The 27,565-nt window shown below is 50.0% G+C and overlaps 1 pseudogene; it reads right to left on the reverse strand.

The window, feature by feature from the left end:
- Positions 1–12,051: 12,051 nt before the first annotated feature.
- LOC119305259 lies at positions 12,052–12,862 on the reverse strand (annotated as a pseudogene).
- Between the last annotated feature and the right edge of the window lie 14,703 nt (positions 12,863–27,565).

The following is a 27,565-nucleotide window of genomic DNA, read 5'->3' on the forward strand; positions in this document are numbered from 1 at the left end:
GGAGACAAAGAAGATACCCCTGGACCCGGAGCACCCAGAGAGGCACGCTGTCATAGGCACAGGCCTTGACAGCAAATAGGAAGGCGAGCTCGTCGATTTCCTCCTTGAGAATTGGGACATCTTCGCATGGTCTCCCAAAGACATGCCGGGAGTCCCGACGGATTTCGCCGAGCACAAGCTACACGTCCGATCTGACGCGAAGCCGGTCAGGCAGCCCTTGCGTCGCCTGTCAGAAGAGAAGAGAAGAGTAGTCGGAGAAGAGATAGCCTGGCTTCTGGCAGCCGGCTTCATTATGGAAGTGTTCTTTCCAGAATGGCTTGCCAACCCGGTCCTCGTGCTGAAGAAGAACAAGCAGTGGTGTATGTGTATCGACTACACCAGCCTCAACAAAGCCTGCCCCAAAGATCCGTTCGCCCTGCCAAGGATTGACCAAGTGATAGACTCCACAGCCAGATGCGAGCTGTTGAGTTTCTTGGATGCTTATTCCGGCTACCACCAGATAAAGCTGAACCCGGCTGGTCGCTTGAAGACCACCTTCATCACCCCATTCGAAGCTTTCTGTTACCTGACTATGACATTCGGCTTGAGAAATGCCTGTGCCACTTTTCAGCGTTGCATGCAGAAATGCCTCCTCAAGAAACTCGACAGAAATGCCCACGTCTATGTAGACGATGTTGTGGTGAAGACGGAGAAACACGGCACCCTACTGGAAGACCTCAAGGAAACTTTTGAGAACTTGCGCCGGTTTCAGATCAAGCTCAACCCGGAGAAATGTGCGTTCGGAGTACCAGCCGGCCAGCTTCTAGGCTTCCTGGTCTCCGAACGCGGCATTGAGTGCAACCCAATGAAGATCGAGGCCATAGAGAGAATGAAGCTCCCTACCAAGCTGCGAGACATCCAGAAGTTCACTGGATGCCTGGCATCTTTGAACCGCTTCATGAGCCGGCTCGGAAAGAATGCTCTCCCCCTCTACTGACTTATGAAGAAGTCCGCTCACTTTGAGTGGAATGACCAGGCGGATCAAGTTTTCCACAAGTTGAAGAAGATGTTGTCCACACCGCCTGTCTTGGCGGCCCCAACTGAGAAGGAGCCCATGCTCCTCTACATCGCCGCAACCAGCCGGGTGGTCAGCATGGTCATTGTGGTTCAGCGCCCAGAAGAAGGCCGAGCTCAGCTAGTCCAAAGGCCGGTATATTATTTGAGCGAAGTGTTATCCACCTCAAAGCAGAACTACCCGCACTATCAGAAAATGTGCTTGTGTGTGTACTTCGCCTCCAAGAAACTCAAGCCCTACTTTCAAGAGCATCCCATCACGGTCGTATGCACTGCCCCGCTTGCCGAGATCATAGGAAGCCGGGATGCATCCGGCCGAGTGGCGAAATGGGCCATTGCGCTGGCTCCATACACAATTTACTATCAGCCCCGCACCGCCATCAAGTCCCAAGCACTGGCCGACTTCCTCATCGACTGGGCCGAGACCCAGTACCTGCCGCCGGCTCCGGACTCCACTCATTGGCGGATGCATTTTGACGGATCCAAGATGCGCACCGGCTTGGGAGCCGGCATCGTCCTCACCTCTCTCAAAGGCGACAAACTCAGATACACATTGCAAATCCACTTTGCCGCCTCCAACAATGTGGCCGAGTACAAGGCGCTCATACACGGGCTCCGGCTAGCCAAGGAACTCGGCATCCGCCGGATCCTGTGTTATGGCAACTCGGACTTAGTGGTACAGCAATCATCCGGCGACTGGGATGCCAAGGACGCAAACATGGCAAGCTACCATTTCCTTCTCTAGCAGCTCAGCGGATATTTCGAAGGGTGCGAGTTCCTTCACGTGCCTCGGGCCGATAATGAGCAAGCAGATACCCTGGCACGAATAGGCTCCACCCGACAAGCTATACCAACCGGCGTCGCCCTCCAACGCCTCTTCAAGCCATCTGTCAAGCCGTCTCCGGAATCCAGTTCCATCTTCGTGCCGCCTGACCCCGACGCAGTCGGATCCGACTTCGGGGACCAGGCAGGCGGCCCGGGGACTCCGGCAGCCGGCTTGGGGACTTCCATAGTCGAACCCGGCCCGGGGACTACCATAATCGAGCCCGGGGACTGCCATAACCGAACCCCGCCCGGGGACTGCAGTGGCACAGTAGGCGGAGGCCGACTCCAACTCCTCACAAACCAGCCCGCCCACCCTGGTTGCAGTAGCCGTCTTGGCAGTCGAAGAAATCACAGCTCCATCATGGGCTCAGCCCATCCTCCGGTTTCTGGTGAACGGAGAACTGCCGACTGACGAGATCTCGGCCAGACAAGTCCAACGCCGAGCAGGAGCTTACACAGTAATGAACCAAGAGCTAGTCAGGCGCAGTGTTACCGGAGTCTTCCAGCGGTGCGTCGAGCAAGAGAAGGGTACAGCAATCCTCAAAGACATCCACCAAGGAGAATGCGGCCACCATGCCCCCTCCAGGACACTCGTCGCCAAGGCCTTCCGCCATGGATTCTTCTGGCCGACTGCATTGGAGGATGCCAAGGAGCTAGTCAAACACTGCAAAGGGTGCCAAGTCTTCGGCTCCAAGCAACACCTGTCGGCTTCTGCACTCAAAACCATCCCCATCACTTGGCCCTTTGCCGTCTGGGGACTGGACATGGTCGGACCATTCAAGACGGCGCGCGGCGGCATGACACATCTGCTTGTCGCCGTAGACAAATTTACCAAGTGGATTGAAGCAAAGCCGATCAAGAAATTGAATGGGCCGACTGCCGTGACATTCATCGCCGACATCACAACCCAGTACGGCATACCACATAGCATCATCACCGACAACGGCACAAATTTCGCCAAGGGAGCATTGGCACGTTTCTGCGCGACACAGGGCATCCGACTGGACTTAGCGTCCGTGGCCCACCCGCAGTCAAACGGCCAAGTCGAGTGAGCAAACGGCCTCATCCTCTCCGGCCTCAAGCCCCGACTGGTCGTGCCACTGGAGCGTTCGGCCGGCTGCTGTCTCGACGAGCTACCGGCCGTCCTATGGAGTCTGTGCACTACTCCAAACAAGTCGACCAGCTTCACCCCTTCTTCCTTGTGTACGGCGCTGAAGCTGTCATCCCAACCGACATCGAGCTCGACTCACCTCGAGTCACCATGTACACCAAATCGGAAGCCAAGGAAGCAAGAGAAGACGGCGTTGACTTGCTGGAAGAAAGCCGGCTGTTAGCCCTCAGTCGGTCCGCCATCTACCAGCAAGGACTACACCGGTATCATAGTCTGAGAGTGAAGCCAAGAACCTTCCAAGAGGGAGACCTTGTGCTCCGGCTAATCCAGCGAACAGCTGGCCAACACAAGCTCTCGGCCCCTTGGGAAGGCCCCTTCATCATCAACCGGGCTCTGGGAAACGACTCCTATTACCTAATCGACGCACAGAAGTCGAAGGCACGCAAGAGAGACGACTCCGGCAAGGAGTCGGAGCGCCCGTGGAACGCCAATCTTCTTCGAAGATTTTACAGTTGAAATGCAGTATGTATCACGCTACCTTTTATATTAAGTATGAGACAACGGGCCCCCGAGAAGTTCTCGGGGACTGCCCTATTCTATCTATGTATGCCGGGAGTCACCACCATGATTACCCTACTGCATTTACTTTCTCCGTCCGGCACCGGGTTCGACTAATCGGCCCGGGGACTCGCCGCCTTGAGTTATGTCCGAGTTCTACCTGCAGTCAGACAAGTAATGTGCCGGCACCCAAGCCCTCTCTTGCGAGAGTCGCAGCTCGAAGAATCAGCTGCCCGACTAGCAAGAGCTAAAGGCGGAAAGGATGCCCACATGAAAAAATGTCTAAGGACTAACGAACTTACATAACACAAGCCGGCTTCCCCCCTCGCCAACCGACTGTCGAAGCAGTCGGCTGGCCGGCTTCCTTTCCTACTCTGCCAAAATCTAAGAAAGCTCGAACCTTGCCTTCCTAGAAGGCCAAATTCCTTACCCGGGCACAGACTGCAGAGCAGCTGTCCGGCTGGGAAGGCGGCAACCAAGGGAAGGCAGCAAAGGAAGAAAGCTGAAAGATAGAAAGCATGTCGGAATGGAAGCCAAACACGTGCATAATAATATTTACATCAAAAGCCTTCGAAAGGCCGGCATTCAACGAAGTTTGAATACACCCCCAGTGGGTGGAATTGCGCAAAATAACAAGTTTTGTACAAAGAGTAACTAGCAGGAAAGTAAATGATAAATCAAGCCAAGGGAGCGCCTGGATCTTTAGGAAGAACGGTGGAGACGGCGGTGTCGGCTGGAGGAGTGGCCGGCTGGTGAGTCTCGGCCTGGTCGCCGCCGGCGGCAGGCGGAGCGTTCGCGCGTGCCTTGTTGCTGGAGGCACGGTCAGGCTGAGGCTGGCTGGCTGCTCTGACATTCGGCTCGGCATCTTCGCCGTCCTCCTCCTCCTCCTCCTCGCCCTCGTCGCTGGAGTCAATCTCCTCCGCCGAGTCCTCGCCATCAGCCGGGTTCAGCCCGAACCAGTCCTCCGGCTGCACGACGCCGTCTTTGTTCACCTCAGGAGCAAAAGCGCTGGTGTCGGTGAAGTCGGCGATCGCCGAAGCACGCTGGATGATAGCCGGCCACACCGCCTCCAGCTCCTCGTCGGCCTCCTGCCTCCAGGTGCGCAGCTGATCCAAGTTCAGTCTAGGGTACCAAGCCCGGACGAACTCTAGCGCCCGTCGAGCACCGGATCGAGCTGCTGAAGCCTTCCAGGCCTCAAGGCGGCCAACGGCTACCTCCAGCCAGTCGGCAGTACGGCTGGGGGTGCGAGGAATTACTTCGCCGGGCCAGAGGGCGGCCAGCACCTGTGCCCCGGCACGCTGAAGCCGCGGAGCATGCGGTAGGCCGGCTGGAGGCGGGCCTCGATCGCCAGAAGCTTCTCCTCAAGCGTCCGGTTGGCATCCGGCGTGATCTCAACCCCAGCCTGCTGCCGGGCTTCACGGTGGGTTTTGATGGCTTGGTTGGCAGCAACAGAATGGCCAGGGAAGTACTCTGCACAAAGAAGAAGGAAAGAGAGCAAGTCAGGAGATAAGCTGACTTGCAAAAGACAAGCAAAGAATGAAGAAGAAGGCGGCCTACCATCAATCAGGTCCTCGACACGGCCATAGCCTTCGCTCAGAGCTTGCCTTGCCTCGGCCCATCCCGCCGCCTCGGTCTTGAATTCGGCTTTGAGGGCAGCCTCGCTGTCCTGGGCCGCCTTCAGGGCCGCCTGGTGGCTTTCCTCCTGGTCGGCCAGCCTCTTGGCCAGGCGGTCACGCTCCTGGGCCAAGGCACTGAGCTCATCCTCCTTGGTGCGAAGGGCGGTCTGGGCGACACCCAGCTGCTGCCTCAGGTCGGCATTGGCTCCTGACAGCATGAAAAGAAGAAGTTAAAAAAGAAGTCGGCAAGAAAGATCCGACCCGACTGCTCGGCAGTCGGCCCGAATCTCGGGGACTACACCCAGTGGGTGCGCTGACGCGCCCCCACATGAGATGAAAAGATAGAAACATTCACGCCGGCTCTCCGTTAGATCGGCGGCCCTCTTGTCTGCCTCTCGGACCTGGGAGTTGAAGGTAGCGGCGTGGAGGTTGTGGTAATCCTGCAAACAGGACGAAGAAACAAGCAAGAGCAAGTCAGTAAAACAGGTCTTCGAAGAAGTTCCAAGACGCCTGCTCAGCACCCGGCTCGGAACTCGGGGACTACACCCAGTAGGTGCGCTGACGCGCCCCCACGGAGAGAAATCAAAAACAAGAAAACTCACCCGAACGACCGCCCGCGTCGCGAGAAATTCTCGGGTACATTGTTGCAGCGCGGTGGCTTGGGCCTGAAGCCGGCTGCGGACGTCTTGCGCCGCCAAATTCAGCGCGGCCGTCCCACTGCCCTGCGTCCACCCTGGCGAGCTAGTGGTGGCCGACTCCAGCTCATGCGACAATGAGCTGGAGGCAGCCGCCCTCTGCTGGTCCGGCTCTGAAGCCGCCCTCGCCGCACGCTGGCGAGCCGGCGACAAGACCACAAGATCCGCCTGCGCAGTTGGCTGCTCAGGCGGCACCTCGGGCTGGCCGCCTTGGCCGATCCCGGCCGATGGAGGCGGCACCACTCCTCCCTCCAGGACAATTATGTCGCTTCCTCCCTCTCCGTCACCGGCGGGTCGCGGCTGGTCTCCTCCGGAGGGGGCTGCGGAACGTCTGGGGGCGCGGAGCGGAGGGGGATGACGAGCTGCGGAGGCTGGCCTTGCAGGGCCTCCGCCGTCTTCTTCGCGGTCTCGGCCTCCGCCCGGGCCCTGGCCACCGTGTCAGCCTGCGCCTCGACCGATTCCGCCGTCGTCTCCAGGGCCGGCTCGGCGGCAGCTGCCCTTCTCTCCTCTGCCTCCCGCTCCTCCCGCGCGTTCCGCTCCGTCGCCGCCTGAAGATCGGCAAGGGGATCTATGCGACGGGAGCCCGCGGACCCTCCCGCTCCGCCGACTATGGAGGCGGCGGTGGTCCGTTCAAGAGTGAGCGGGGCCCTGTTTGACCAAACGGGAGACAAGACTCAGAAGAACAACAACCGAAGAAAAGAAAGAAAATTGCGTAAAGACCAGAACTTACGCCGAGACCATCTGCGGCTGCTTCACCACTTTGCGGAAGTGGGCCGCCTTCGCAGCCGCCTCGTCCCGCTTGGTTGCCACCGCGGGCACCTTAGGCCTCTTCGGTCGACCGCCGAAGGGAGTTGGTGCCGCTCGACGCTTCATACGCCGCCTCGTGCGGCCGGCCCGCCAGATGGGCCGACGCCTTGGGGGTCGGACGCTGGCTGGCGGCATGGGGCGGGGTCGGCCTCGTCATCATCGGGCCAGTCTTCGAAGCCGGCTGTGAGGCCACAGCCGCCTGCCTCGCCGCCGCCTCCCGCCGCGTCCTCGTCCAAAGCGGCCGTCCCCAAGTCGGCGTCGTCAGGATCATCCGCCGCGCAGTCAGGGGCGAACTCGCGCTCTGGTCCCGCAGTCCCGACCGGAGGGTGGAGAAGGGGGTTCTGATTAAGAACAGACCGACTGGTCAAGAGTCGACCAGGAAAAGGATTCAGCAACAAATAAAGAAAGAAAACTTACCATTGGTGGTGGATTGGCACGAGAAAACGGCGCCATGCCATACTGCCAATCCGGCTTGAGCTTGCAGTTGGCGATGTAGTTCACCATGTAAGACACCTCGTCGTGAGGCATCTCCCTGGTGCTGAGCCGGCTTGGGTCGAAGCAGCCGCTCATCTGACAGATCAGATGAGGCCGGACTTGGAGCGGAAGGACTCGGCGCTCGACGAAGACGGCGATCAAGTCGGGCCCGGTCAGGTGGTCCAACTGGATGAGCACCCGAAGTCGGGCGACTGCTCCGGCCCCAGCCGGCGTCAACGACCTGGTCCGGTAGGACCACATGGCCGGCCTCCCAGGCGGCGGGCCGGCTACATAAGCCGGCAGGTTGACGTAGTCGCCGTTCGGGGCAACGTTCTTTACATAAAAGTAAGACCGTTGCCAAAGCTTCACCGACTGGATCAGCGCGATTGAAGGGAAGGGGTTGTCGGCGGTGGACCTCCTCATGGTGATGAAGGCACCGCACGGAGCCGGCACGCCAGCCGTGACCGTGCCGAGCTTGGATTGAAAGAACTCCCCCCAGAGCTCGATGGTGGGGAGAACGCCGAGGAAGCCTTCGCACAAAGAGACGAAGGCCGACAGCAGGACCACCGTGTTGGGGGTGAGGTGGTGCGGCTGGAGCTGGTAGAAGTCCAGGAATGCGCGGAAGAAGCCACTGGTGGGGAGGCCGACGCCGCGCATGCAGTGCGAGTAGAAGATGACCCGCTCGCCTTCCTCCGGCGCCGGCGAGATCTCCCTCGCTAGCGCGAGGCGGACGTGCATGACATCTTCGCTCGGCAGCCGCCGTGTCTTGTGGAGGAACTCGATGTGGTCGTCGCGGATGGTGGAGCCATCCCAAGAGCTCGACGTCGAAGCCATGGCGGCGAGCATGATCGCGAGAAGCGCCCGGCGCGGAGGCAGCAAGCCTGCGGCACGCTGGGAGGAAGAAGGATGCCGAGGCAGGGGCACAACGAGGAGCTGTCGCGGCGAGGCGGAAGAAGAAGGAGGCAGGGCGAGGGCGAGCGTGCGAACTACTGCTGCTCCCCCTTCCCGCCCCTACTTATAGCCTCGCGCGGCGAAGCCGAGGAGGCGAGGCGCGGGGGGGCGTGGGATTAACTGTGCCCACTCCCCCACGCCCCGCGATTATCCCGCCTTGATGGCGAGTGAGAACCGCCATCGGAAGACGTGCGGTCGGTTCGGGCCACAAAAGATCCGCGCACGGGCCGAGGCGTGGGAGTGGCGGGCCCCAGCCTGCAACGGCGTCCCGTCACGCGCGTGGGCTGGCAGGCCCTGCCAGTCGAAGGGTGCCACGTGGCGCGCAGAAGGTGGGCGGTCAGCCCGCTGCTCGGCTGGCGCGCCCGTTGGTTCCCGCCTTCGAATTTGAGAAGGCTTCACCTAGAAGGCACGCAAGGAAGGAAGGTCGGCTCCTGGCTGCCTGTTCCTAGGATAGGAAGCTGGCCGAGCTTCACGATTTCCTCTTCAGCCGCGAAGCCCAACCAGCTTCGGGGACTACTGTCGGAGTAAATGACCACGGGTAGCCTAACCGGCTCCCTTTGGCCCTCAGAAAAAACAACAAGACGATCGGACCTTGAAGCACCTAAGACATGGGGCCGCCTTCCCCCGGCTGGCTATCACCTAGGCCGCCTGGCGGAAGGCGGCCCGGCCATAAAACAACCTTCGGAGGACACCAAGCTCGCGCCGACTCCAAGAAGCCGGCCCACGAAGGACCGGCTCCCCGGAGGCGACCCACGAAGGGCCGACTCCAAGAGGCAAGCGGTTGTACGCCGCCTCCAAAGACCACCACCCATAATGGCGACAGGACAGGGCGTGGCTACAGCAAACCCTGCCACCCCCGAATCCCGGAGAATGCATGGCTACAGTATGCCGTACGGGGCAGCCATCCCCCGTCCGGCGTGGCACTGTTGCCATGAGAGTCATGATGCCATCCACGACGGGTCGCCAGTACGGCCCGCAGGCGGCGGGCCCCTTCGGTCAGAGAGACATCGGAAGGCGGCCCGGCCTCCCCCAGTCGGGCCGGCTTCCAGTAGCCGGCTTGCTCCCCCCCTCGGGGCGCGCGCACCATTAAGCAGATGAGGCACGGTAAGGCTACAGTGGGAGACCGCAAGGCGGCGGCACTGTAGCCATGCTTACCGTGACAAAGCCCTCGTCATCAGAGGCGAGGCAACAGTAACCAGCCCCCGACAGGACCCCCTGGCAGTGGGGCCGGCCTGTCGGCCAGCGAGCCGACAGCCGGCGGGACCCACCAGTCGGCGGGCCCCAGAAGCCGGCGGAGAAGGCGGCAGTTGTAGACACTGACGGCCTGGGCCCGCACCCAGCCGGATTAACATTGTACCCCGGGGGGTAGGCCTATATAAACCCCCCGGGACACCCATGCAAAGGGTTGATCTCACAGAGTTTTAGACACCGCCATAGGGAGAGAAGAGAGCTAGCCTTGCCTTTCTTCCTCCTCCCACCGAACAGCTCAAGGAGCATCTTGTAGCTACTTGTTCAGCTAGTGATCATGCGGAGACCCCGCAGAGCAGCAGTAGGGGTGTTATCTCCACGGAGAGCCCCGAAGCTGGGTAAGATTCGCCGGCGTGCATGTCTTCGCCTTATCCCGTTTCCAGGCACCGGCGCTGTCTTACTGGCTCCCACAATGATAAGCCATCCGTTGGCATATGTCGCACCTACCACCCGACAACTTCCGGTGTCAGAATATAGTCGTCCAATATATCAATCTTTATGTCTCGACCATTTTGAGACTCCTCGTCATGTCCGTGATCATATCCGGGACTCTGAACTACCTTCGGTACATCAAAACACATAAACTCATAATACCGATCATCACCGAACGTTAATCGTGCGGACCCTACGGGTTCGAGAAATATGTAGACATGAATGAGACACGTCTCCGGTCAATAACCAATAGTGAAACCTGGATGTTCATATTGGCTTCCACATATTCTACGAAGATCTTTATCGGTTAAACCGCATAACAACATACGTTGTTCCCTTTGTCATCGGTATGTTACTTGCCCGAGATTCGATCGTCGGTATCTCAATAGCTAGTTCAATCACGTTACCGGCAAGTCTCTTTACTCGTTCTGTAATGCATCATCCCGCAACTAACTTATTAGTCACATTGCTTGCAAGGCTTGTATTGATGGGCATTATCGAGAGGGCCCAGAGATACTTCTCCGACAATCGGAGTGACAAATCCTAATCTCGATCTATGTCAACTCAACAAACACCATCGAAGAAACCTATAGATCACCTTTATAATCACCCAGTTACGTTGTGACGTTTGGTAGCACACAAAGTGTTCCTCCGGTATTCGGGAGTTGCATAATCTCATAGTCATAGGAACATGTATAAGTCATGAAGAAAGCAATAACAACATACTAAACAATCAAGTGCTAAGCTAACGGAATGGGTCAAGTCAATCACATCATTCTCTAATGATGTGATCCCGTTCATCAAATGACAACTCATGTCTATGGCTAAGAAACTTAACCATCTTTGATTAACGAGCTAGTCAAGTAGAGGCATACTAGTGACACTCTGTTTGTCTATGTATTCACACATGTACTAAGTTTCCGGTTAATACAATTCTAGCATGAATAACAAACATTTATCATGATATAAGGAAATATAAATAACAACTTTATTATTGCCTCTAGGGCATATTTCCTTCACTTGTTTCAAACATAATTAACCCTACACATTTTAGTTGACATAGATCAATTCATTACGCTAAAGTCTTTCCCCAATTGTGATCATTATAACTCTAAATTCATTTCTCCAAAGATGATCATTTTACCATTGAAGTGATTCACAACATGACCACTACTACTCCAAAGTCTTTCCCCAAAGTGATCTATTTTAAGCTAGTCTTGATACTCATGTTTTTATTATGATTCACTTTATTGAAAGAAAATACCGGTTCTTTCATGCTCATGTTCGTCGAGCCGACCGAAACGAACAAAAAGCGGACAAAACCTGCGTCCATTTGCGTCGGCCGGTTGGAGTTGGCATAAGAGTGATAAGCAACACAAGGATGAGTCTACAACTAGCCTTAAACAAACACCATTTGCCCGAGCGTAGGCATGACGTCAACAAGCCATAAGATTACAAGCCCAATTCCGTCGTACCAACCGCCACTTAGGCCATATGAGGAGGGCCATGGGGTGGGAAAGCATGAACCATGGGGGAGTAGGAAGCACACGCAGGCAACGAAGACGACAACGTCCACGACAAATGACCAGTGGCAAAACCGCCACACACGACCACACCACCATAAGCTAAAGACATCTAGACTCTCAAAGGCCAGCAAGGCGGCAACAACCATTGACCAAGGCCAACTGATGGACATAGACAAACGATAGGAGGCAAGCACAATAGATCTAAGGGAACTATAGTTAGGGAAGAGATATGATGGGACAACTAGAGGACGGGAGCACACTGTGAAACAACGAGAAGCATGACCACACATCCCATCTCCATCGCCGACGCCAGAATCCACTACAGCAGCACATGACTAGGACCCGAAACGAAGCACGAGGGAATGCCTCATCATCACCATCCCCAATGGCCACGAGGGCTTTGCCTTTGTCAACAGCAACCTCGAGCAACACCAATGTTTGGGAAACTGTGAAGAAGGCCGACAACATCTAGCTCCAACACCAATGTTTGGGAAACTGTGGAGAAGGCCGACAACATCTAGCTCTATAAGGGCGACCCAAAGGTTGGAAGGGGTGCCTTCCTTGGTACTCATAGTGTGGAAGAAACCAGCGGTTGCCATCCCCGCATCTCCGTCCACTTCCACTTCGTTGATAATTCTGAAATTTGTTATGGTTCTTGCAAATTTATTGTGCATTTTGTGTTCGGCTGCTCGGGGTTCAACACATGATTACCATCTACCAATCACATTTCCATTGCATCCAAATGGCTGGCGGATTACAACAATAATGTCCCCAATTACTTGTTTTAGATTTGATTAGATACAGATGAATTCCATATACAACCGTTTCTTTATGGCTCCTTACCATTACGGATTATCCAAACGGGGCCCTCATATTTTTCAAGACACCCGTCAGTACAGATAGCCGTGACCTCATCTCTGTCGTTGGTGAAGAAATGACTACCAGTTCTGTGAGTCCTGGGACAGCGACGAGGGGCGAAGAACTCCCCTGGCTCCAAATCGGAGAACTGGGTGAGCCCCTTGGTGTAGCTCCTACCCGATTTGTTGAACTCGTAGACATGCCGCGCCTTGAACTTGAAACGACCAAATCGCCGAGTCATCTCGTCGTGGTCGCGCGCCATTCCATGGAAGCGGCACCACCGCTCGTACAGAGCCCACAGGGTTTCATCCGACGCGAGGTCCTTCTCGTCGAAGTAGGGTACGGTGTCCGGGTCTTGCGTTATCACAGAAACGAAAACTGTAATGTGTGCTGACAACCAAGATGTGTAAAGAATACCGAGATTGATTGATTACCAGGGCGGAACTCATCCTCGAGGTCATCTGCTGCGTCGCCGACAGTCAAAGGGGAGTCCTCACCGGAGGGGAGGGTAGCGATGGTGCGCCGGAGGAAGAAGTCCGAGGGGCTGGTTGAGGCGGCGGCGGAGTTTGGGGATCTAAGTAAGGGCCGCGTCCGGGCGGTTATGGTGGTATCTCCAGTGAGATCGCGGCCGGGTAAGCGAAGAGCGAAGCGGCCGGACTTGGTGGTTCTCCAAGCGGCCCGTGAGAGCCTTAATGCGACGGACGCCATAGCAGGTCCTAAGGAGAAGGTGCGGGATAGATCTAGAGTTGTGGAGGCGGGTTGTTTTTTTTTTTTTTAGCATAATCTGTATCCTTTATTAAACGTGGACAGTCATCGGAATACAGATAATATCGGGCAAAGATGTAAGCCACACATGGTGCCCGGGAGGGAGGGATGCTGCAGCCTTAGCTAAAGCATGAGCCTCTCCATTATGTTTTCTACTCTCATGTATAAACTCTACTTCCCTAAAAACTCTCCTCTGGTGCTTGATATCTTGCAGAATTGGGAAGAACTTGCATGGATTGTCATCCTTGATCCTTGTTACCACTTCACAGCAATCGGTGGCCACACATATGGACTGGAGTTGTAAATCTGCAGCAAGTGCTAGCGCTTCGCTGCATGCTTGTGCTTCGAGGATCACCGGATCCACAATGCCTTCGACAATGATCGCTGAAGCCCCCAGATAGGTCCCGTTTTTATCTCGGCAAACTGCTGCCGAAGCGCCCTTGTCGCCAATCTTGGAGAAGCCGCCATCAGCATTAATTTTGGTGTCATGCAGTTCTGGCGCTAACCATGCAGACTGCCTCGGCTGCACTGAGTCCTTTATTACATGCGGGTCCCTGGGCATTGCATGCATGCCCCTGGATATTGCATGCAAGTCCTTCGATTGCGCATGCGGGTCCTTTGTGCGCGCCCCCCTTTCAGGTAGTTGATCAAGCTCCGCCATGAACTTGGTGATGAAAACATGGGTACTGAGGGGGCTCTGGAACTGCTCGTCATGGATAGCACGGCGCCTCGCCCACCAAATTGCCCACATCGTGACAAGCACCCGCGCCAAATCCACCGTGGGGAGGGTATCCACTAACCAAAACATCCATAGTTTAGCATCATCCGTCCGGTTAGAGATGATTGTTTCCGTTATTTCCTCATCCGCGAGAGCCCATACACATCGGGCCATATGACAGTCGAAAAGAGCGTGACGCCACGTATCCACCGCCGCGTGACAGATCGAGCATGCAGCGGAGTCGGCCATACTTCGGTGATGTCAAACAGCCCCCGTGGGTATAGAGGTTTTGGCAAGTCTCCACGCAAAGACACGAACTTTGGAGGGAACCGCAGCGCCCCAAAGTCTAGCCCATGAGCGGCCATCAGCTGTGATATTGGAGTGGCCATCATTATGCTCCAGCCAATCTGTACGTTGTTGTTTTGTCGCTGCTAGCAGTTTGTACGCTGAACTCACAGTGAAAATCCCTCTTCTGTCGTAGTGCCATGACCAGAAATCTCCCTGAACCTTGCTGCTAAGGGGAATGTTGAGGATTGACTCCACGTCCATTGGGAACAGATGTTCATCAAGCAAAGCACGGTCCCAGGTGTGGGTGATCTGGTTTATGAGTTCCGATACCTGTTGAGGAGGGTTCTGAGATTTTGGGCAAACTGGCCGGAGTTTGAAGTCACGGGGTATCCAGTTCTCGTGCCAAATGTTGGTACTGTCCCTCGTTCCGATGCGTTTCAGGAGGCCGAGTTTTAGTGCATCCCGCCCCTCAACAATCGAACGCCAAACTTGTGATGGGTTCCTCCCTACTTCTGCGTCCAGAATTGAAGAAGAAGGATAATACACCGCTCGCAGAATCCTAGCACTGAGGGAGTCCGGCTGGGTCAAAAGCCTCCAAGCCTGTCTGGCAAGTAAAGCCAAGTTGAAGAGCTCAATGTCTCGAAAGCCCATGCCACCCATGTTCTTCGGTTGTGACATAACTTCCCATGAAACCCAGGCAGTCCTTCTCTCTCCTTTCTTAGATCCCCACCAGAATTTTCGCAACAAACCGTTAATATGCTGACAAAGGCCTCGAGGCAGTTTGAAGCAGGCCATGGAGTAAGTGGGAATCGCCTGAGCAACTGATTTGATCAAACTTCCTTGCCGCCAACAGATAAGGCCTTCTCCATCCAACCTTGCACCTGCTTCCATATGCGATCCTTGAGATATTTGAAAGCCCCTTCCTTTGCTCTTCCCGCATCAGCTGGAAGGCCAAGGTATTTGTCTGACAATTTTTCATTCTGCACCTGAAGAGTTTGCATCACCTGTTGCTTCAGAGACTCTGCACAGCCCTTGCTAAAAAAGATTGATGACTTGTCCTTGTTAATGCGCTGGCCAGAAGCTTCACAGTAGCGTTGCAACAAAGAATCCACCCGCATTGCCATCTCAGGTGTGGCATCAAAAAACAAGAGGCTATCGTCCGCAAATAATAAATGATTTACCTCCGGATCACCCTCCGCAACTTTGATTCCCCGTATACTCTCATTCGGAGCAACCGACTTGAGCAAGCATGAGAGGCCCTCGGCGGCCAGCAAAAATAGATATGGAGATATCGGGTCACCTTGCCTGAGTCCTCGTGATGGGCTGAAATCATCTTGCTTTGCACCATTAAAAACAACAGAGAAAGAAACTGAGGTGACACATCTCATGACAATCTCTGTGAACCGTGCACTAATGCCAAGTTTTAGCATCACCTTTTCAAGATAGTTCCACTCAATTCTATCATATGCTTTCATCATATCAAGCTTCAAAGCACAAAATCTGTTACCCTTTACCTTCCGCGTTTTCATGTAGTGGAGACATTCATAGGCAGAGATGAAATTATCCGTGATAAGCCGTCCCGGTACAAATGTTGATTGTTCCTCAGAGATGATTTCGGGGAGAATGAGCTTGAGCCGATTAGCCAAAACCTTAGATGCAATCTTGAAGATCACATTGCAGAGACTTATCGGTCTAAACTGTCCTAAATTTTTTGGACTTGCAATTTTTGGGATTAAAACAATGAATGTTTTGTTTATCTCCTCCGGGGAATCCTCACCCTTTAGAACACGTAGCACCATATCAGTTACCTCATCACCGCACAACTCCCAGTGCCTCTGAAAGAAGTGTGCCGGAAAGCCGTCAGGCCCTGGAGCCTTGGTAGGGAACATTTGGAATAAAGCCGCTTTCACTTCGGTGTTTGTGTATCGAGCGTTGAGCATGTCATTCATGGCACCATCCACCCTGGTCGGTATATGGGAGAGCACTTCCTCAATCCCAATAGTATTTTCAGAGGCATAAAGATTACCGTAAAAGCTCGTTGCCATGTTTGCCATCTCTTGCTCATCTGTACAAATCGTGCCATCCGCTCGTTGCAATTCGCTGATACGGTTGCGTGTCTTTCGAGCACTAGCTTTGCGGTGAAAAAATTTGGTGTTATTGTCTCCCTCCGCCAGCCACTGAATTCGGGCCCGTTGACGCCACATGATTTCCTCGCGCAAACACAGCTCCGCCATACGGGCTGCGACTCGCTCTTCTTCCTGTAATGGTCCTGTGCGGTTTGGCAATGCACGCAGTTCCGCAAGTTTTGTGCGCAGTGAACGCAGCTCTGTTCTTACAGCCCCGAAAGTCGTATGGCCCCACTGGAGAAGGTGCGGGATAGATCTAGAGTTGTGGAGGCGGGTTGTAGGTCGCAAAGAATATATCCCGCAATACAGACCGCGGCCCATTGAGCACAGCAGATGGGGCGATTTTCTTAGGCAAGACTATACGCCATTTTCTATTCCGCGCCCTCAGCGTCAGTTATTTTAGGCAAACTCGCAAAGCGTCACATTTACAGGGACGAAGAAAAAATCTTTAAGGTGGCCTGACTAAACATGGCGGCCGGTCCTTAGAGTTAAAGTATGCTTCGTTAGTTTGTGGGCCTCGATATTCGAGGTTCTAAACTCATGACTAATGAACAAGAGATAAAATTGCTAGAGTGCTCCTTGATCTCATGCACCACTGCTCCATAAGACGACGATTTCCCTCTCTGAATTGCTTCAACCGTTAACTTGCAAACGAATGCCACAATTTTTTTTTGAATATAGATATCATCTGCTAGGGCTAGTGCTTCTCTTATTGTCAAGCTTTCCAACACTTCGGCTCGCTGAAAACGATTGCAGATGCACCCTGAAAGACGCCCTCAGCGCCAGTTAAATGGCAGTTCACCAACCGAATCATAGCCCCCTTCCACCTGGGCTCGGCCCATTTATTTATTTTTCTTTCTCGACAGCAAGGGCAACCCAAACACGGGACCTCCTAATCAGCACAAGAGCTATTTATCGCATTACGCGAGAGTAGAGTATAGTCTCGCGTCGACGTTTTCTGTTTCAGCTCGTTACTTCTTCGTGACTCTCTTCTCCTCCTCTTATCGTCTCGGCCAAGTACCTCCTCCTCATCACCATCTTCTCCTGGTGCTCGTCTTCTCATCTCGCACAGCCGTGGCACCGACGGTTGGTCTCCACCGTGCTCGTCTTCTCCTCTCGCATAGCCGTGGCGGCTTGTATATGTCGCAAAGAATATATCCTGCAATACAGACCGCGGCCCATTGAGCACAGCAGACGGGGCAATTTTCTTGGGCGAGACTATACGCCATTTCCTATTCCGCCCCCTCAGCGCCAGTTAAAGGACAATTCACCAACCGACTCATAGCCCCCTTCCACCTGGGCTCGGCCAATTTATTTGTTTTTCTTTCTCGACGCTAGGGGCAACGCAAACACAGGACCTCCCAATCGGCGCTTACAGCGTCGGCTAGCGCTCTGTGCTCGCACACGGTGCGTAGCGGGCCGTCCCAATCAACCTGTGGAGAAAAACAAACGCGAGAGAAAAGTTTATGCGAAGTGGGAATTGATCTGCTGGCCTAAGTCGAGTGCTTCAAGAATTACCAATAGACCAGGCTCACTTTGTTGGCTATGATCAGGAAATAATCCTCTTTGACCCCTCTCTTAGTACAAACTTCAACATATAGTCAGCTTTGTTCACGTTGATTAATATAAAAAAGAAAAAATCACAAAAAATTAAAAATATTATGAATTAAGAAAAGTTCACGGAGTTTGAAAAAAGTTTCACGGAAGTTGAAAAAGTTTATCGAATTTAAAAAAAGAATAATTGATTTTGGAAAAAATTCATAGAATTTGAAAAAATCATCAAATATAAAAAAGTTCGTCAATTTTGAAAAAAACTTCATTGATTTTTCTAAAAAATTTCATCGAATTTAAAAAACATTCACAAAACTGAAAAATAGTTCAACAATTTGAAAAAAAGTTCATCAAATTTAAAAAATTGCATCTATTTAAAGAAAATATGACATGTTTTCAAACAATTCATCGAACCATGAAAAATAAGAAGAAAAAACAGAAAACAAAAAAGGAGAAAACAAAAAGGAAAAACAGGTAAAAGGAAAAAGGGAAAAGAAAGAATAACAGATAGAAAAAGTTCAATCTTACGAGATCCCACGTGGTGGCTTTGCGGATTAAAACACAGAAGAAAGAAAATGCTAGACGGGCTGGCCCAGCACGGAGGAGCTTCACGCGCCTGTTTGCAAACGGACGCTGAAGCCCCAAATAGGATCCACCCGCAAACAAGCGACACCGTTTGATCTTTTGAAAGAGACCCAACCAATTTTGTGAAGCCTCCGGTTGGTTTAGGAAAGCTTCTAATCAGTTTTGAAAAATAATTCAAGGATTTAAAAATCATGGATTTGGAAAATAATTCACCGTTTAAAAAAAAGATCACGAATTTCAAAGAAAATTAACCGATATTGAAAAAAAGTTCATAAATTAGGGACAAGTTTGTGGAATTCAATATAATCATCATTTTGAAAAATTTCGTGGATTTGAAATTTGTTGATGAATTTGAAAAAGTTTGCATGTTTAAAAAATGCTTCATGATTATGAAGAAATTTCATGCATATAAAAATAAATAAAGGAGAATGGAAAAATAAATAATAAATTTAAACAATAAAATAAAAACCATCCAAAAACCCAAAACAAGAAATAAATCAGTCCGAAGCTATTAGAAGTGCTTGGGTCTCAACTGTATCTTCAGGAAAACATGTTGCGACAGAATTGAACCCACCAGGCCATCTCACACGCTTGTGCAAACTTACTTTGTTTTTTTCCTTTATTTTGTTCTACAGTTTGGTTTGTTCTTTTCTTGTTTCTTTTTTTATTTTCTTAAAAGCATGGTTTCATAAAAAATGCGAACCTTTTTTACAAAATCGATGAACCTTTTTATAATTATATAAACTAGTTTTCAAGTTTGATGACTTTTTTAAAATCAGGTGAACTTTTTCTCCTAAATCGATGAACCTATGAAGTATTTTTCAAATTCGTTGAATTATTTTAAAATCTAATGAACTTTTCTTAAAATTGATGAATCAAATTCTATGTTTTTTTAGAAAAAATTGATGACCTTTTTTCAAAATTGATAAACTTTTTGGAAATTCAATGAACCTTTTTCATCTTTGATGAACTTTGTTCGAAATTGGTGAACTTATTTCAGTGTTGTTTTTTTTCAAATTCATGAACTGTTTTTGATTTTGTGAACTTTTTGAAATTTTTTGAACTTTTTTGAATACTTGAACTTTTTTAGAGGTAGGAAATGGAAAAGCTGGCGAAAGGATTAGCAGGGCGGGGAAGGGTGTTGGTGTCTGAATGTCGCAGCATTTTTTGAAAATTCCCCGCCCAAATGTAAAATCACACAAAGGAATGAAAAGAAAAAGAAAACTTGTGCTCTTGATTGACCTGGGATTTATTATGGTCAATTTATTTTCTCATGTTAAGTTGGATGGAATTATTTTAAATAAATCTTTACTTTTTTCCAATTTTGGTGAACTTTTTTGCATGTTCATGAACTTCTTTTGAAATCTGTGAATCCGTGAACTATCAAATTTGGTTCATATTTTCTTTTAAAAATCATGTTTTTCATAAAAACAAATACTTTGAAAATCTAAACGTGTAGTGTAATGTGCAATAAATAGCATGTCTACTGTTGTTTTTAAGAGGTCCGCGCTGTACATTATCTCTGGCACTTAGTAGCTCCATTGGTTTGCATGATGCCTAGAAGAGCGCAACGGCCTGAGATTGTATCCTCGGTCAGACCATTTTTTGGGGCGTCTTCGCGCTGCGCTGCGCGTTGGTAGGTTGGCCCACCGGAGGGGCAGTAAGCGCCAATTACAATCCGCCCCGCTGAAGGCGCGGAATAGAAGCTCCCCTTTAACTGGCTCTGAGGGCGCAGAATAGGAAATAGCCTCCTCTTTGTCGCTTAACGCTTGTCGCTCGGATCATAGTCGGAATCGCCTACAAACAGCATACTAGCGGGCTGGCTCATTAGGCCTTGTACAATGCTAGATTCTTAAAGAGATGCTTCAGAAAATAAAACAAATTTTCCTGAAGCACCAGTGCTTATTTCTACAGGAAAGATGCCTAACTAAGCGTCTATCCTTTTTTACAAATAAGCACCGGTGCTTAGAGAAAGTTTGGTTTATTTCTCTAAGCATCTCGCTTAAGCACCTTGCATTGTACAAGGCCTTAGAGTGATAGTCGCCGCTGCTTGTAGCCATTAGTGTACGTTTGATCGGAGTGTTTTTTTGGTTTTCTTGTTCTATTTTCTTTGTTCTCATGGATTTCTTTGGTTTTTCTTTTTTCACTCATTCTTATTTTGGGCTTTTTGTTTTCTCATTGCTTTTTCTTAGGCTTTTTTTACTTTGGTTTTCTTTGTTTTCTCATTCTTTCTTCATTATGTACTTTTTTGTTTCTTTCTTAGTTCTCTTCATTTTCTTCGCTTTTTCTTTTCCTTTGTCTCTATATTTTTATTTTTTTGTGGCTTCTATCGGTTCTCTTTTTCATTAACTCTTGTCTACTTTTTTCTCAGTATACAATATAATCTTTTAGAGCACGAGTGAAATATTTTTCTGATACACTTCGAAATCTTTTGAAACACATAAACATATTTTCTTTAAATACATGTTTTGAACACTTTTTCTGAATACATAGTAACATTTTCCAGATACGAGTTATACATTTTTAAATGGAAATAAACATATTTTTAGATTACATGATCATTTTCTTACATTCTATACTTGAATGCGTCTCGATTTCATGTTTTTTTATCAACACGGGAAAACAGTCGAATGGCTATGATCTTATGGAAGATGTTATAGTAAAAGCTATGGAGGAAAAACTTGGATTATTTATTGCTTTTCTTCTTGGCTACCATTGGTCTTTGCGCCAATGTTGCAGTTGGTCTCTTTAAACAGTTGACTATACTTCCATTTTATGTTTCATATGGTTCATTTAGTTTTGAAGTTGTAATTGGTCAGTTGGTCTCTTGAAAGTGTTTATTTGACTTCTATTTTATGTTTCACATAATTCGCTTAACTTCCTGACTTCAGTTGGACTATGTGCCAATTGGCGCAACGATTCATCAATTGATCCTATAAACCTCGCTATGCTACCCGCATAGCTGAGGCATTTGCGTCCGGGGATGAATCCGGCTCGCACATTTTGCCTCGCTGTCAAAATTCAGCCCTTCCACTTTGGTGACGCACGTAAGAGACATAACTATTAACGAAGCAAGGCCCTTCCACTCACGCAGATGTGGTCACACAAAAAATGCCCGGTTCCGTGGCACTATGAACTGACCAGTGATGAGGGTTTAATCAAATGAACTTGTTTCAAACATAATTAACCCTACACATTTTAGTTGACCTAGATCAATTCATTTACCCTAAAGTCCTTCCCCAATCGTGATCATTATAACTCTAAAGTCATTTCTCCGAAGATGATCATTTTACCATTGAAGTGATTCACAACATGACCACTACTACTCTAAAGTCTTTCCCCCAAAGTGATCTCTTCAAAGCTAGTTTTGATACTCATACTTTTATTATGATTCTCTTTATTGAAAGAAAATATCGGTTCTTTCATGCTCATGTCCGTCGAGCTGACCCAAACGAACGAAAAGCGGATAGAAACCACGTCCATTTGTATCCGCCGGTTGGAGTTGGCATAAGAGTGACAAGTCTACAACTAGCCTTAAATGAACACCATTTGCACGAGCGTAGGCACAACGTCAACAAGCCATAAGATCACAAGCCCAATTCCGTCGTACCAACTGTTGGAGAACGTTGCAGAAAATAAAAAAATTCTACGCTTCACCAAGATCAATCTATGGAGTCATCTAGCAACGAGAGAGAGAGGAGTGCATCTACATACCCTTGTAGATCGCGCGCGGAAGCGTTCAAGAGAACGGGGTTGAGGGTGTCGTACTCGTCGTGATCCAAATCACCGGAGATCCTACCGCCGAACGGACGACACCTCCGCGTTCAACACACGTACGGCTGGGAAGACGTCTCCTCCTTCTTGATCCAGCAAGGGGGAAGGAGAGGTTGATGGAGATCCAGCAACACGACAAGGTGGTGGTGGATGCATCAGCGTTCTCGGCAGGGCTTCGCCAAGCACAGCGAGAGGGAAAGGTGTCACGGGAGGGAGAGGGAGGCACCAGGGGCTAGGGTGCGGCTGCCCTCCCTCCCCCCACTATATATAGGGCCCCTAGGGGGGCGCCGGCCCTAGGAGATCCAATATCCAAGGGGCGGCGGCGGCCAAGGGGGTGGCTTGCCCCCCAAGGCAAGTGAGGCGCCCCCACCCCTAGGGTTTCCAACCCTAGGCGCAGGGGGGCCCAAGGGGGGGCGCACCAGCCCACTAGGGGCTGGTTCCCCTCCCACTTCAGCCCATGGGGCCCTCCGGGATAGGTGGCCCCACCCGATGGACCCCCGGGACCCTTCCGGTGGTCCCGGTACAATACCGGTGACCCCCGAAACTTTCCCGATGGCCGAAACTAAACTTCCTATATATAAATCTTCACCTCCGGACCATTCCGGAATTCCTCGTGACGTCCGGGATCTCATCCGAGACTCCGAACAACTTTCGGGTTACTGCATACTAATATCTCAACAAACCTAGCGTCACCGAAACTTAAGTGTGTAGACCCTACGGGTTCGGGAGACATGCAGACATGACCGAGACGCCTCTCCTGTCAATAACCAACAGCGGGATCTGGATACCCATGTTGGCTCCCACATGCTCCTCGATGATCTCATCGGATGAACTACGATGTCGAGGATTCAATCAATCCCGTATACAATTCCCTTTGTCAATCGGTACGTTACTTGCCCGAGATTCGATCATCGGTATCCCAATACCTCGTTTAATCTCGTTACCGGCAAGTCACTTTACTCATACCGTAATGCATGATCCCGTGACCAGACACTTGGTCATGTTGAGCTCATTATGATGATGCATTACCGAGTGGGCCCAGAGATACCTCTCCGTCATACGGAGTGACAAATCCCAGTCTCGATTCGTGCCAACCCAATAGACACTTTCGGAGATACCCGTAGTGCACCTTTATAGTCACCCAGTTACGTTGTGACGTTTGTCACACCCAAAGCACTCCTACGGTATCCGGGAGTTGCACAATCTCATGGTCTAAGGAAATGATACTTGACATTTGAAAAAGCTCTAGCGAAACGAACTACACGATCTTGTGCTATGCTTAGGATTGGGTCTTGTCCATCACATATTCTCCTAATGATGTGATCCCGTTATCAATGACATCCAATGTCCATAGTCAGGAAACCATGACTATCTGTTGATCAACGAGCTAGTCAACTAGAGGCTTACTAGGGACATGTTGTGGTCTATACATTCACACATGTATTACGATTTCCAGATAACACAATTATAGCATGAACAATAGACAATTATCATGAACAAGGAAATATAATAATAACACTTTTATTATTGCCTCTAGGGCATATTTCCAACAGTCTCCCACTTGCACTAGAGTCAATAATCTAGTTACATTGTGATGAATCGAACACCCATAGCGTTCTGGTGTTGATCATGTTTTGCTCTAGGGAGAGGTTTAGTCAACGGATCTGCTACATTCAGGTCCGTATGTACTTTACAAATATCTATGTCTCCATCTTGAACATTTTCATGAATGGAGTTGAAGCGACGCTTTATGTGCCTGGTCTTCTTGTGAAACCTGGGCTCCTTGTCAAGTGCAATAGCTCCAGTGTTGTGACAGAAGAGTGTGATCGGCCCCGACGCATTGGGTATGACTCCTAGGTCGATGATGAACTCCTTCACCCAGATTGCTTCATGCGCTGCCTCTGAGGCTGCCATGTACTCCGCTTCACATGTAGATCCCGCCACGACGCTTTCCTTGCAACTGCACCAGCTTACTACCCCACCATTCAAAATATACACGTATTCGGTTTGTGACTTAGAGTCATCCAGATCTGTGTCGAAGCTAGCATCGACGTAACCCTTTACGACGAGCTCTTGGACACCTCCATATACGAGAAACATATCCTTAGTCCTTTTCAGGTACTTTAGGATGTTCTTGACCGCTTTCCAGTGTTCCATGCCGGGATTACTTTGGTACCTTCCTACCAAACTTACGGCAAGGTTTACATCAGGTCTGGTACAGGTCATGGCATACATGATAGACCCTATGGCTGAGGCATAGGGGACGACACTCATCTTTTCTCTATCTTCTGCCGTGGTCGGACATTGAGCCGAGCTCAATTTCACACCTTGCAACACAGGCAAGAACCCCTTCTTGGACTGATCCGTATTGAACTTTTTCAATATCTTATCAAGGTATGTGCTTTGTGAAAGACCTATGAGGCGTCTCGATCTATCTCTATAGATCTTGATGCCTAATATGTAAGCAGCTTCTCCAAGGTCCTTCATTGAAAAACACTTATTCAAGTAGGCCTTAATGCTGTCCAAAAGTTCTATATCATTTCCCATCAAAAGTATGTCATCCACATATAATATGAGAAATGCCACAGAGCTCTCACTCACTTTCTTGTAAACGCAGGCTTCTTCATAAGTCTGCATAAACCCAACCGCTTTGATCATTTCATTAAAACGAATGTTCCAACTCCGAGATGCTTGCAGCAGCCCATAGATGGAGCACTGGAGCTTGCATACCTTGTTAGCATTCTTAGGATCGACAAAACCCTCTGGCTGCATCATATACAGTTCTTCTTTAAGATGGCCGTTAAGGAATGCCGTTTTGACGTCCATTTGCCATATCTCATAATCATAGTATGCGGCAATTGCTAACATGATTCGGACGGATTTCAGCTTCGCTACGGGTGAGAAAGTCTCATCGTAGTCAACCCCTTTAACTTGTCGATAACCCTTAGCGACAAGTCGAGCTTATAGATTGTAACATTACCATCCGCGTCCGTCTTCTTCTTAAAGATCCATTTGTTTTCTATCGCTCGCCGATCATCGGGCAAGCCTGTCAAAGTCCATACTTTGTTTTCATACATGGATCCTATCTCGTATTGCATGGCTTCAAGCCATTTGTTGGAATCTGGGCCCGCCATTGCTTCTTCATAGTTCGAAGGTTCACCGTTGTCTAACAACATGATTTCCAGGACAGGGTTGCCATACCACTCTGGTGTGGAACGTGTCCTCGTGAACCTACGAAGTTCAGTAGAAACTTGATCCGAAGTACCTTGATCATCATCATTAATTTCCTCTCTAGTCGGTGCAGGCACCACAGAAACATCTTCCAGAGCTGCGTACCGGTTCAAGAGGTAGTACTTCATCAAGTTCCACTTTCCTCCCACTTACTTCTCTCGAGAGAAACTCTTTCTCCAGAAAGGACCCGTTCTTGGCAACAAAGATCTTGCCTTCGGATCTGAGGTAGAAGGTATACCCAATGGTTTCCTTAGGGTATCCTATGAAGACGTATTTTTCCGACTTGGGTTCGAGCTTTTCAGGTTGAAGTTTCTTGACATAAGCATCGCGTCCCCAAACTTTTAGAAACGATAGCTTAGGTTTCTTCCCAAACCATAATTCATACGGTGTCGTCTCAATGGATTTAGATGGTGCCCTATTTAAAGTGAATGTAGTTGTCTCTAGAGCGTATCCCCAAAATGATAGCGGTAAATCGGTGAGTGACATCATAGATCGCACCATATCCAATAGAGTGCGATTACGATGTTCGGACACACCATTATGCTAAGGTGTTCCAGGCGGCGTGAGTTGTGAAACGATTCCACATTTCCTTAAGTGCGTACCAAATTCGTGACTTAAATATTCTCCCCCATGATCTGATCGTAAGAACTTTATCTTTCGGTCACGTTGATTCTCTACCTCATTCTGAAATTCCTTGAACTTTTCAAAGGTCTCAGACTTGTGTTTCATTAAGTAGACATACCCATATCTACTCAAGTCGTCAGTGAGAGTGAGAACATAACGATATCCTCCGCGAGCCTTAACGCTCATTGGACCGCACACATCAGTATGTATGATTTCCAATAAGTTGGTTGCTCGCTCCGTTGTTCCGGAGAACGGAGTCTTGGTCATTTTTCCCATGAGGCATGGTTCGCATGTGTCAAACAATTCATAATCGAGAGACTCTAAAAGTCCATCAGCATGGAGCTTATTCATGCGCTTGACACCAATGTGACCAAGGCGGCAGTGCCACAAGTATGTGGGACTATCGTTATCAACCTTACATATTTTGGTATTCACACTATGAATATGTGTAACATCACGTTCGAGATTCATTAAGAATAAACCATTGACCAGCGGGGCATGACCATAAAACATATCTCTCATATAAATAGAACAATCATTATTCTCAGATTTAAATGAGTAGCCATCTCACATTAAACGAGATCCAGATACAATGTTCATGCTCAAAGCTGGCACTAAACAACAATTACTGAGGTTTAAAACTAACCCCGTAGGTAAATGTAGAGGTAGCATGCCGACGGCGATCACATCGACCTTGGAACCATTCCCGACGTGCATCGTCACCTCGTCCTTCGCCAGTCTCCCCTTATTCCGTAGCTCCTGCTTTGAGTTACAAATATGAGCAACTGCACCATTATCAAATACCCAGGAGCTACTACGAGTGCTGCTAAGGTACACATCAATAACGTGTATATCACATATACCTTTGGTGTTGCCGGCCTTCTTGTCTGCTAAGTACTTGGGGCAGTTCCGCTTCCAGTGACCACTTCCCTTGCAATAAAAGCACTCAGTCTCAGGCTTGGGTCCATTCTTTCACTTCTTCCCGGCAACTGGCTTACCGGGTGCGGCAACTCCCTTGTCGTCTTTCTTGAAGTTCTTCTTATCCTTGCCTTTCTTGAACTTAGTGGTTTTATTCACCATCAACACTTGATGTTCCTTTTTGATCTCTACCTCCGCTGATTTCAGCATTGAATACACCTCAGGAATGGTCTTTTCCATCCCCTGCATATTGAAGTTCATCACAAAGCTCTTGTAGCTCGATGGAAGCGACTCAAGGATTCTGTCAATAACCGCGTCATCCGGGAGATTAACTCCCAGCTGAGTCAAGCGGTTGTGCAACCCAAACATTTTGAGTATGTGCTCACTGACAGAACTATTTTCCTCCATCTTACAACTGAAGAACTTGTCGGAGACTTCATATCTCTCGACCCGGGCATGAGCTTGGAAAACCATTTTCAGCTCTTCGAACATCTCATATGCTCCGTGTTGCTCAAAACGCTTTTGGAGCCCCGGTTCTAAGCTGTAAAGCATGCCGCACTGAACGAGGGAGTAATCATCAGCACGAGACTGCCAAGCGTTCATAACGTCTTGGTTCTCTGGGATGGGTGCTTCACCTAGCGGTGCTTCTAGGACATAATCTTTCTTTGCAGCTATGAGGATGATCCTCAGGTTCTGGACCCAGTCCGTATAGTTGCTGCCATCATCTTTCAGCTTGGTTTTCTCTAGGAACGCGTTGAAGTTGAGGGAAACATTAGCGTGGGCCATTTGATCTACAAGGCATATTGTAAAGATTTTAGGCTAAGTTCATGA

This window comes from Triticum dicoccoides, chromosome 5B (genome assembly GCF_002162155.2).
Source record: "Triticum dicoccoides isolate Atlit2015 ecotype Zavitan chromosome 5B, WEW_v2.0, whole genome shotgun sequence".
NCBI classification, from domain to species: Eukaryota; Viridiplantae; Streptophyta; class Magnoliopsida; order Poales; family Poaceae; genus Triticum; species Triticum dicoccoides.